General features: G+C 41.3%; 1 long non-coding RNA gene across 6 annotated transcripts in view; it reads left to right on the top strand.

The window, feature by feature from the left end:
- Nucleotides 1-335: 335 nt before the first annotated feature.
- The window catches only part of LOC310840678, a 58,237-nt gene continuing 46,332 nt past the window's right edge, over nt 336-12,240 (top strand). The window contains exons 1-3 of one of the 6 annotated variants that reach the window (XR_014561986.1): nt 336-640; nt 1,730-1,809; nt 9,482-9,549. This is a non-coding gene — a long non-coding RNA (uncharacterized lncRNA). Of the gene's footprint in view, nt 641-668; nt 1,810-9,481; nt 9,550-12,240 lie in introns of those variants that run through there. The other 5 variants (XR_014561988.1, XR_014561987.1, XR_014561985.1 and 2 more) reach the window with 5 other exon arrangements.

Here is a 12,240-nt window from a genome sequence, read left to right as displayed (position 1 = left end):
GCGGCTGGAAGAGTTCCGAATGGAACGAGAGAGGAAGAGGGAGCATTCTATTCCCTTTCCTACTGGTCCGTGGCGGCGGGACTCTCCTGGCTCCCGACGTTTCATTGGCTAACACGTTCCTCTTCTCCCCACCCTGGAGCTAATTGGTGGAGCTTGAGCGTGGAGAGGATGGAATCCCGGGTACGAGGTGTGCATATGTGTATGTGTGGAGGGCTCGGGGTGCAAAGCAGAAACTGACCCGCCCTGCTGGTCACCTGCAACAAACACATATATACACATACACATATATGCATATTCTCTAACACACACACACATACATATGTGTCGGTTATATATACATATGGGTATGTATATGTATGGATTGGGATTGACTTTTAACAGGGCGCGCGCGCACACAGACGCACTGTGCCTGCGTGAAGGCGGTTCTGTGCACACCCGGGAGGGCGCGGGTGTTTGGAGAGAGCGCGCCGCATTTTCCTTGCATTGCTACGCAGGGCTCCTTCTGAAGGGGATTCGCGGCTGAAACTGAGGGAGTTTGCAGCTGTCAAGGGGAGGTGGAGGGGCTCCTGTAGTTGAAGCAAGAGAAACAAAGAACATGGCGAGGCATTACAAGCAAAGCGAAGAAGAGGTGGAGTCTGAGGTGACGGGAACCGAGTTTATTCCCGCCCCTTGGGAAGCAGGCGGGCGGCGGGGGGGGGGGGAGAAGAAGAAGGGAAGGACAGTCGGAGGGGAGGACCGTGGCAAGCCGGCGGGGCTCCCGGATGAGGAAAAGCGAGCAGGGGCGAGTTTTGTTTGTGGCAGTTTCGGGAGGAGGAGGGGGCTACACGTGACGCGTTTGGCGCTCAAGTTGCGCGATTTGTTTCATCTCCCCTTAAGTACAACAACTGCAAGTAAGAGTGGGAGGGAGCGCGCCAGGATCCGTCCCTTGTGGAGAAGAGAGGCTTGTTGCAGCCGTCCTCCTCCTGCTGGCTGTGGGGGAAGAAGAGCGCTGTGGGGCGAGCGGGCGGAGTGGACCTGGCACGCCAAGGGGACTCTGCCGGAGCTTCGGGAGCCTAAAGTCGGGCAGAGAAGCGCGGGGCGGAGCGGGTGGCGGCGTCGGGCTGCCCCGCCTCTTCTACCCCGCCGGGACCAGCGGGGTTGAGCGCGAAGAACTACGCCGCAGGTGGAAGGGAGGCTGCCGCTGCCGCCGCCGCTGCCGCCTTTCTCCCCTCGAGGGAGGCCTCTCTGTGCCGTCCGGGAAGATGCTTTTGGAGGAAAGCGGCCGGTCGCCTGACTTCTGTTGCTTCGCTGCGTGGCGTTGCAAGCCGTAGGGGCTGGAAAAATAGGGGAAGGTCGCCTTTTTCCTTGCTCGCGGGTGGCGAATAGCGCGCGCCTTGCTTCGAGCAGAAGGCGAAGGAGCAACGTTCCCGAGCTGCATTTTTGTGAGGGACAAGATTTCCCGGGGGCTTGTGTGGCTGCGAGGGGTGGCGGGAGACGGAGCTCGGGTGCTCTCCTCTTTCGAAAACTGTAACTTCTGGTTGATCTGGAGAGAAGAGGAAACATCATCGCTTTGCCTCCCTTCTCTCTGACTGCTCTTAACTTAGGACCCAAATAGCAACTGTGGATCGCAAACAGGGAGAGGTATTGGCAAAGGGATGAAACACATCATGTCCCCTTCCTGAATACTGTAGTAGATCAAGCGGCAAGGCTCGAAATGACTAACCTTAAGTTTGTTTTGTTGTTGTTACAGCGGTGGAAATGGCAGGCTCTTACTTACAAGTTCTGGAAGTGGTGGCATAAGGGGAGTGAGCTGTGCAGGTGCAGCGACAGGTATAGAGGGAAAAGGAGCGAACTGCTACCTTTCTTTTTTTGAGAGGGGTCCATAGGTGCGGAATCAGGTTAACCAGCTGTGCTTGGTAGTTGCTTATGGCCCAATCCTATGTGTTTACAGTACTGGGATGCCCCACTGAATTAGCTATAGAGTTTACTCCAAAATAAGTGCACGGAGAATTTGAGACTAACTTCTGAACTCTTGTGATGGGAAGTCAGTAGTTTTTTCTTAGCAGAGATTGTTTGCTAATGCAGCAGGTGGGCTTATGTGCAGCAAGAGGAGCTGACAGGGCTGCTACAAGTGCATATGAAATGCCTCTTTTGTATGTAAGCAAGCAATTCTGTATTTTAGGGTTTTAAAAAGAAGCCATCTTGTTGGCTGAAGTGTGTGGAAAATCTCTCTAGCGTTACCTTTGACTTTAATTGCACAGCTGCGGTTGTTTGGTGTAGGGTCTGTGTTATGCTTGTAAAGAGGAGTAAATGTTTCTGAAGTTCAAAATGCAGCTTAAGCTGTTTTGTGCTCCCCAGTCCCTCAGAGATCAAGGCGAATCTTTTTCTTTTTTTAAAAAAAACACCCTCTTAGCGTTAAGGAGAACTTTAATACCACTTCATGTCATTGTTGACCTTGGAAGCCAGTTCTAATGGGTTTTCAGCCCTCAGAGGCCACTCAAATTCATTATTCACATAGAGCGTTTACAGTCTGCCCTTGGGAAAGCATAGAAATATGCTTTTGAACCATTTGCCCATCTTGACATGGTAGAACAGCTCACCCCGCCCACAAACTACATTAAAGGGGGACATACTAAGAACAATCTTCTAGCAAATAATGTACTCTCAATTCTTTTTTCCAGTCCATCTATGTTAAAGATTATTTAATGAAGGCTTTTGCAGTATACAGATACAACTCTGTCACCCACTGCTTGATTCAGCAGCATGAAGATATTGTTTGTATTTGGGGAGCACGCTACATTGGTTACTGCACTAACAAGGTGCTTCACTTTTGGACAGTGAAATGCATGGCTTTTCCTAGAAAAGTGTGCAGTAAGTTGAGTGCTTCCTGAGAAGTTTGACTGAGCCCAAAATATGTTTATGGCGTCAGGGTTTGTTTGTTTTTAAGTACTGATAAGTTGTATTGTTTTACATGATAATGTAGTTGGGCACACTTCAGAAGTTGCGCAGTCCAAACCTCTTCACATCAACATACTGTTTCCCCAAATGCCCAGTGATCTTGGTGCAAAGCAGAAAGGGGTGCCTTGGTCTACTTGATTAAGCACAGTTAATAAGACAGCTTAGCAGCATTCTAGCCATTCGTATAAATACTAATTACTCTTTTGCAGAAAACAGTGGTTATCTATTCTGCATGTGCATACACAAACTTGGTGCTCATAGAACTTTAATGTAATACGACCATTATAGAGTTTGAGGATGCCATTACATACTGACCAAACTTCAGAAGACTTTCTCTCCCCCTCAGAAGTGTTGACATTTAATTGACCTTTGAAGGCTCATTCTGTTAATCATACTCAAAGCACTAAAGCTATGGTCCACTGATCTGGTGTTCTTCCATTTAGCCGTGTTCAGCATATAAATTCTGCAGCATAATTGCTACTTATTGAGCAAGAGTTTCTTTTCTTTTCTGAAAATGAGAGAGGCTTGCTTTGCCTCAGGCAGGGCACTTGTAGAGTTCTGATTCCAAACTGCTTTCCTGTCATTAGTTGGAGGGTGTGGCTTCTAGTTAGGAAAGCAATGGAAATTCTTGCCTGCTTAAACTGCTTTTTTATGCTTCCTGAAGCAGTTTGCAAATGGGTAGATGGATAACCTTGAAAACTTGAATGTCCTCTGCCTTGCATAAATTGAAGCATGTGTTCTAAAAATGACCCATGATCTGTAATCTCAGATTTTATTTTCCTGGGACACTTAGTATTACATTTTTGAAGCAGGTTAACATCCTAAGTAAAAACAATGTGGTGGGGGGGGGGAATGTTTGTGTTAAACATTCAAACAATAAATATATTTAAATATATATTTACATACCGAGCACATGCATCTTCAACTTCAAAATATATATTTACATACCGAGCACATGCATCTTCAAAAATATATTTACATACCGAGCACATGCATCTTCAACTTTTTCCTCAAGACTTGCCAAAAACCATATTAATATTCATAGATCATTTTTGTGTGCAGGGCAGTTACTGAGCAGTTAACTTGGCATTAGTTATATTACAGAGGCAGAACCTTTGTCTGAAGTGCCAGCCTTTGCTTTGTGTTTGAACGTATTGGAGTTTGTGTGTTTCTCATTTGAGAATGGAGCTTGTTTTCTGTATGTGTCTGTTTTGTGTGCTTTTTATTTACTGGAATCTTAAAAAAAAATACACTAGCCACTAGGCTGGTTTATTAAGTGACATAACGCTTGTAGATATGATTCCTTGTTAATTTGCCAGTGCAGCTGAAAACAGAAGAGGCTGGTTTTGTATGAATAGATTAATGACACCTTAGGGAAGGAGAGGTTGGATTTCTCCGTAATTTTGCTCATACAAACCAAACCCACAAATATAGAGGGTGGAGACGAGCTTGGAGACAGTTCCCAAACTGTAGATTTGTTTGGCGTTGCTGGCACTCTACCCAGGCCCCAGGGTAATAATTTAGTGTCAACATGTACATACAGAGTTACAGGCTTATGGTACCAAGGTGATAGATGTCTTTGAAATACCTTTACCGTCTGATCATATAACTTAAAGCACCAACACATAAATGCATAGGATGGTCATTAGTGTAATCAAGAAGGTTAAGGGTCTAGGAACTCTGCATTTGTGGACCTTTCAGTATTAACTGGGCTGCTAATATTGGCACGGAACTTGCTCTCATATCAGTAGTTTAAGTGAAGTATGCATAACGACCTCAGACTTTATACAGTGCTTCAAAGGCAGTGCTGCTAACTTTAAGCCATAAAATAGGGATTTCCACATCCTGTTTGAGGTACAATCTCTGACTGAGCCATGCAGCGCCAGCAGTTAGAAGTGTAGATTCTACCACTGCAATGGAGATTGAGTTCCCCCACTTGGCCAGCTTCTCATTCTTTAATAGTACTTGCCTGGATTTTTGTTCAGATACTTGTATTCTGTCTCCTTCAAGGCCATTGTGTTTCGGCCATGTTTAGTTATTGTTGCATCCGTGAGGATGGGCTTATGCCAATTGACAGCCACTTCAGCATTGATGTGGAGCTATTGCTGCAATGAGGTTTTGAGCATTAGGGGTGCTAGATAATACCAGATTTGAGGTGTAATATAAAATTGGTCATAGGCTCCCTGGTTAGAGTAATAGTAAGCTGAACAGGATGATAGTGTACAGCATGCATAATTAACTAGGGGAACTTGCACAGTCCTTTTTTTCATTAAAACTTGCTTTCTCCTGTCTGTAACTTGAGGAGCAGGTTTACCATTAATACAGGAAAAGAAATCTGTTGGATTATTCAAAGTCTATAAAAATAAGCTTTCAAGAGTTTTATATATTTGAAATATCTGTTCATTTGTTATATTGTATATGGTGTGGACCACATTTGGCACCCCAGGATTCCTAATATGGCCTATGAAACCAATTTTTTCAAGTCATGTATACTCATCTGACATTAGGTATGACATAGGTAAAGCTGCAGGTGCTAAGGAACAGTTGGGAGCCTTGAGAATACTCTCCCTATTGCTTCTTTTCAAATGTGGCTTGAATTTGGCACACTTTAAATTTGGTGCCACTTAAACTTGAAGTAATTAGGGACGCGGGTGGCACTGTGGGTTAAACCACAGAGCCTAGAGCTTGCCGATCAGAAGGTCGGCGGTTCGAATCCCCGCGACGGGGTGAGCTCCAGTTGCTCAGTCCTTGCTCCTGCCAACCTAGCAGTTCGAAAGCACGCCAGAGCGCAAGTAGATAAATAGGTACCGCTCTGGTGGGAAGGTAAATGGCGTTTCCATGTGCTGCTCTGGTTCGCCAGAAGCGTCTTAGTCATGCTGGCCACATGACCTGGAAGCTGTACGCCAGCTCCCTCGGCCAATAAAGCGAGATAAGCGCCACAACGCCAGAGTCATCTGTGTCCCTTTACCTTTACCTTTAAAGTTGAAATTGATGCTGAATGCAAGATGTTTGGCCTGGAGTGGTCACACATGGGAGCTCCCTAAAGGATCCAGTCTTACAGCACAGCTTGCATATGGCACCAAATTACAAATGACTCTGAATGCAAGCCATGCTTGCAAGGGAAGAATTAGGAGTCCTGTCATTTTGCTAGCATGGCTTTCAGTTGGTGCTGTTTACATTTGGTCCCGAATGCAGGCTGCGTTGCTTTGGCTGGAGCCATCTCATGTCATAGGATGTTGGGTGGTTGACTTGGTAGGTTGTCCCTCCCAGCTGTCAAACGTGGCATGTAGACTACTGGCCCACAGACCAAACAAGGTTCTTCAGCCCAAGTAAAGTTCTGGAGACATAGAGCTTACTTAACTAAATATTTTGAAATTTTAATCTGCCCTAAGCTAGCAGTTATTTCTCTTTGGACCTGGGTATGTATCATATGTGGCCACTTTAGATTTTCCCATGTTCCATTCAAATAAATGGACATGAGTACTGTGAAAACACATCATTCTGTGCTTTGATGTCTTACAAAGGAATGTCTGTTGTGCCTGGATGGATGGGTGGGTGGGTAATTAACTTGTGGAAGTTTGTGTTGTAGTAATACCTGCAGTCCCTGCTAGAATATTTTTATAAAGCCCTGTTCATCTAGATCAGCAAATATTGAGCTGTGAGGCTGGCTCTCCTAAGGAGGTATGGATAATTCTATGGAGAGGTACATGAACCTCATGCGTGTATTGATAAGAGTACATTGTTAGAAGCTGTTCGGTAGTAGATGGGATGCTCTAGACCAGTAATTCCAACACGCACAGAGGCTTGTGACTAATGAATTTATTATGCCATAAGCAATCATGGACAAGAGCCCATTTCATCAGATGTGTTCATGTTTGGACACTTGCACCCCCCCAAAAAGACACAAACACCCTGGATGGTAGTATTGGTTTTGTAGCATTCCTTCCTGTTCACCTGATCTTCTTACTTTAGCTTTTATATTGCTGCCTTGGAGTATAATAGAGGAATGGACATTGCAAACCAAACCATCTGCTTTTGCTTGTCCTGTGTTTCTGGAGGTGGCAATGGATGTGTTCCAAAACTGCAGTCCTACACAGCTATTAAGAAATAAGCCTTATTTAGTTCAAGGGGACTTGCTCCTCGGTAAATGTATATCAAATTGCAGCCTAATATACCTTCTGTAGAAAAAGTTGGCAGATAAACCTTTTCTCCTTCACAGTGTAAGAATATTGGAATTCATCCTGCTGGGCAGTAGATGCATTTCAAGAGCTAACACATTTTTTTTAACACAGAGTTATGTTTATGGCTGACCATCTGTGGGGTTTTTTGCATGTTGATATTTATTTATTTATTTATTTATTTATTTAAAATAATATTTATTAAAGTTTCAAAAAATTACAAAAGTAAAAAAGAAGAAAAAAGAAAACACAGAAAAATAGAAACAATTAAAAAACAAATCAATCTTTCCATAACTTATCTTTCATTTGCTTGTTTCCTTGACCTCCTCACACCTCCCTTTATTGTATTCTAGTTCAATTAACTATTTCAGCAAATCCTTTCCATCTTTGTTTTTATCTTAATAATTTATCTTAATATAATATAACTTTACATTCTCGCCAATTAACAATCCATTTTTACGATATTTAAGCATGGCTAAAATGCTTTCCCATCTAATATAAAGCAAGAGTTAATTCTGAATTGCACTTAGGAAAAGGTATAATATTAACAGAACTTGAAGTGCATGACCTTGAGAATATAATAATGTCAGTGTTCCAGTTGGTAGGTCACATTTTTGGTTAATTAACCATGAGAATGTCCAGGTTTGTTGGCCATAGGTTGCTGCTCCTTTCATAGCTTATCCCATGTAATATACTGAGTTATACCTGTTAAGAGAAACACTCCTAAGTTTATTGACTTTTCTAAAAACAAAAATAATAATCCTATAATATAATACTTTTAAGTGGGAAGAACTTTCTTACATCTCATGTGGGGCCATAAATTGCATTGTACAATAAATAAATAAACTCTTAAATTTTGGGGACTTCAGTTGAAGTAAGTTATCCCCAAGGAATTAGTTGTTGGCTCAGTATGTTAAGAGCTGATGATTTGCTGCCAGACAAAATGTTATGTGATCCACAGTGAAGATTTATTATATTGTCAAAATTATATAGTTGTTGCATTTTTTGTACTGGCAATCTACTCTGAAGAACCTTGAGGACCAGAACATTCATTACTGTCAAGTGGACTTAATATCCTAAATCTGTTCAAGTTTACTCAGAAGTAAGTTCCATTCTGTTTGGTGGGGTTTACTCCCAACAAAGTGTGAACAGGATCAAACTCTTAAGAAAACTAGCAACTACTGTGGTTCATTAAGTATTTCCATACTTAGTTAGAGAACTCCTATTTTATAATGCTAAACACCAAAGAAACCTGAAGTGCAATCTACACATGTCCCAGTTGATAATTTGGTATAAAAGTCTTAAATGCAGGATTTGAATTGATGCTGAACAGGTGCAACACATTTATTGCAAGGGAGTTCTATTTAATGCAGGCGTTTATTGGCGCTTTTCTGGAGTTTCTTTGGTAATTTCAGGAAATGTGTTTTATGCAGAAAGAGGCAGCATTCTGGTCCCCATTTCAGTAAATAAGTCAGGAACAAATGAAATACGAGTTTTTTGTGTGAACTATGGTTTGCAAATAAGGACCCAGCCTCTTTTGTCTTTCTTCCTTTCCTTTCATTGGTGATATTAACCATGGTTTACTAATTTTATTCAAAGACAGATTACAGCTGATATGTCCACACACACACACGGTAATAGAACACCACTATATACATAATAAAGGTTGGGTTTTTTTTACTTTGAGCAGCAGACATGCACATGATTTCACAAACTGCTTTTATGGCTCTCTGGAATTTCAAAAGCAAGTTTCTGTATGAGGTGGTGATCGCTCTTCAAGAAATGCAAGACCAAAGCCGGGTTAGGGGTGCAGAATTCTGAACATTATAGTTGCAGACCATTATAATTGCAAAGATTCATGCAGAGAAATATGATTTTAAAAACTAATCCAAATTAAACAGCTTTAAAATGCAGTAAAGACTTGTTTCAAGATGCTCAGGGGTCTGATTATGGCTTAATTATTTGATAATAAAAGTTGCAAAATAAAGTGTCATAAAATAAGTGCATAATATCCATTAACTCTGCTTCTTGGTGTTAATGGTACTTCTGTAAATTTGTGTGAATCACCTATAATTGCATATAACATGCAGTCTTGGATAGTGAATGCATTAGCCACCGTGAGCTGAAGTGAATATTAGATGACTGACAGCTTGACAGAATTGGAAGTGGGTCATGCAATATAATCTTAAGCTTAGAATACTCTTCTTAACCAGAGCTTAACTGAGTTTTGTGAGCTTTCCTGCCATTTATTAAACTCGATTCAACAGTGGTATAGGGGGGAAAAAAATCTTCCAGTCACAGGATCTTCTTCAATTAAATGTTGAATATGTAATGAAAATTTTGCTGTTCTTTTTCTTACTTTCTAGGGGCAAGTGCAGCATTCCACAGATATGTGGTCATGTGATAGCAATTCAAATGGAAAGCGTGGGTTCTGGTAAGTAAAGCTTTTATACCTCTAGCATCCAAGTATTTCTCAAATAGATTAACTATTTTTGCTTACATAATAAAGAATGGATTTTGATAAATGTAATCCATGTGTACCTTTCTCGGGAGCAAAGTTTGCAAGCATTTGGGTTACCATGATAAGGCAGTACTATTCACTGATGCCCCAGCCATATTCTTGGTAGCTTGGTTGCACTGCCGATCAGTTAATATTTGAACTCAGTATTTCCTAAAATTACTCTTAAAGAGTGCTGTTGAATAGTGAAATTAACTTAATTTGGGGAGTGGGTTAGGGTGATTATTATTATTATTTATACCCCTGCCTATCAGGCAGTGTTTCCCCAGCCACTCTGAGTTGCTCCCAACAGAATAATAATAATAATAATAATAATAATAATAATAATAAAGCGATAAAACATCAAACATTAAAAACTTTTCTAAACAGGAAATATTTTAGTAGCTAGCAAATTCAAACAGAACTCGACACACACAGCAATGCAGGAGAATACTGAACACTGTAATACCATTGTCCTGCATTAACGGGGCCCCTAATTATACTGTGAAAACTAAGCAGTTTAGATATGACCTTGCTTTGACTTTGATACAGATATAATCTATTTGATGTCTGAGAGGGGGCCATACATATGGAAAGTGAAATGCTGTATTGTTGACACAATGTCCTTCATCTAATGAATTCAAACAACCAAGAACTTGTATTCTTTCAACAAATTAGAGAGATAATATACCTGCAGAATGAGAAGCTAATCTTTACTTTGTGACAAAGCATAATTAAACTAAAATAACTTGCCTCTACAATGACTGACCTGGGCAGAGTGTCAAAGCATGTGGTTTGTATATTCACTGTCTCTTTGTGCTTTGTGAAACTTCAGTATTTGCAGCTGATCCCCTCTACGCTTTGAGCACTACCTAATGTAGGAATGCCACGTTTGTACCTGTCTGCAGTGTGTAGGCCCGCAAACATTCTGTTTGTAACGCACTGAACTGGGCACTTCGGCATGAATTCAAAGCTATGTTTGAAATCTTTTCTAAGCTAGATAGAGTGAGGGAAAGTTGATCCTTGTCTGGAGTGGTATAGGGATGCCAACTGCTAAGAATTCCTGGAATGCACAGCACTGAAAGTTTGCTTTGTTCCCTTAGTGACTTGACCCATTGAGAAAATGTGGTTCCCTAGGAGGTTTTAATAGCTTAAACTTTAGTAGTGAATAAAAGGAACCAACTCCCATATGATCTTAGCTTGTTTTCACCTGCTGTCTGAAAAATGAATTTTCTTAACCTTTGTGTGGAATAACCCAACCTTGTACTTTTGAAAGAATGATTTGTGTGAGTTCTTCACATTTATCAGTTATAATCCTACAAGTTCCTGCATTCCAAATAACCACAATGCTCTCACAAGCCAGGTTTCTTTTAAGTCTCATTGGGAATATTTTAGGTATGGGTCACTGACCTGTCTTCATTTTAACCAACTGATTTACAATAATTGCCTGGAAAAACACCAGTGAATATCACTTCACTGTGTGAGTAGTTTTGTTTTCTAACTGTTCGTGCCTTGTGTCCTTGTAGCCAGGTGGGCAGCTGAGTAGAGTTTACGGTTATAACAAGCTAGGATAATTTGTTCAGATGTTACAAGAAACCATGGTTAATGCAAGATGAGATCCACAAACCATGGTTTCAGATTGTGCTTTGTTGGCTACAGAAAAAAAGAAGAGTTAGTTGACTGTGGACATTCAGATAATCCATGCAGATAATCTGACATACACATAATCCATATCTGAGCATTGCACCCAAACACAATGCATAAGTCTCCACTATTTTGTCATGCAAAAACAAGTAAATCCTTCATCATTAACTCTGGAATTCGCATGACTTGGAAGCGGGTAGCATGCAGCACCTGTGTTTTCATTTCTTCTTTGCAAACAAAGCAGATTAGGTGAGTTGAGAAACTAGTTTTATTAAGATAAACTTAATCCTGTAATATTTCCCCTCTGTGACTTGTGGTCAGGTCTTTCCATGAAGCGTGCTATAAACTTCCTTTTCTCTGACAAAGCAAACAACAGGGTTGAATAAAAAGCACACAGGTCATCTTGAGTAATGTGACTTTACTCACTTGGTTTTAAAGCAGGGGTAACCGACATGGCTGAGCTCCAGATGTTGTTGGACCACAGCTGTCACCAGCCCCCTTGTGCTATTGCAGTGACTGCCTTGATGTGGTGGTTAAGAATGTGAACTGGGAAATCTAGTTCAAATGTCTCCTCAGTTAGGAACTTGTTACATACCCTTACACAGATCACTTTTTGACTTTTGGTCTGTAATATGAAGAGAGCACAGGCCTCTTCTAAAGTTGATGAGTGAACATTGAACATTCAGGACTAGCATTATATAAAATGAAACATATCGATGTCCTTAAGAAACCACAGGAGGTGATGCAGTAGTAACTGTAAAATCATTCTGTCCAGTGTTAATGTTTTTCTTCTTACAACTTTTAATTCTGTTGGAAGGAACAGATTTACAGGTTGGAGGACAGTCTATAAACAGTATTAGCTCAAATACTGCCTTTCTTCTTCTTTTGTGCTGGTTACAAATGTGAAAACTGCCTGCATGTAGTAACCGTTAAGGGCAGGGTTTACCAAATGAGTCCTGTTAATGGAAGCTGTGTGCAAGAAGT

This window comes from Podarcis gaigeae (genome assembly GCF_964106915.1).
Source record: "Podarcis gaigeae genome assembly, chromosome: 3".
In the NCBI taxonomy this organism is placed as follows: domain Eukaryota; kingdom Metazoa; phylum Chordata; class Lepidosauria; order Squamata; family Lacertidae; genus Podarcis; species Podarcis gaigeae.
The sequence above is the reverse complement of the archived record's forward strand: the minus strand, read 5'-3'. Positions and strand labels throughout refer to the sequence as shown.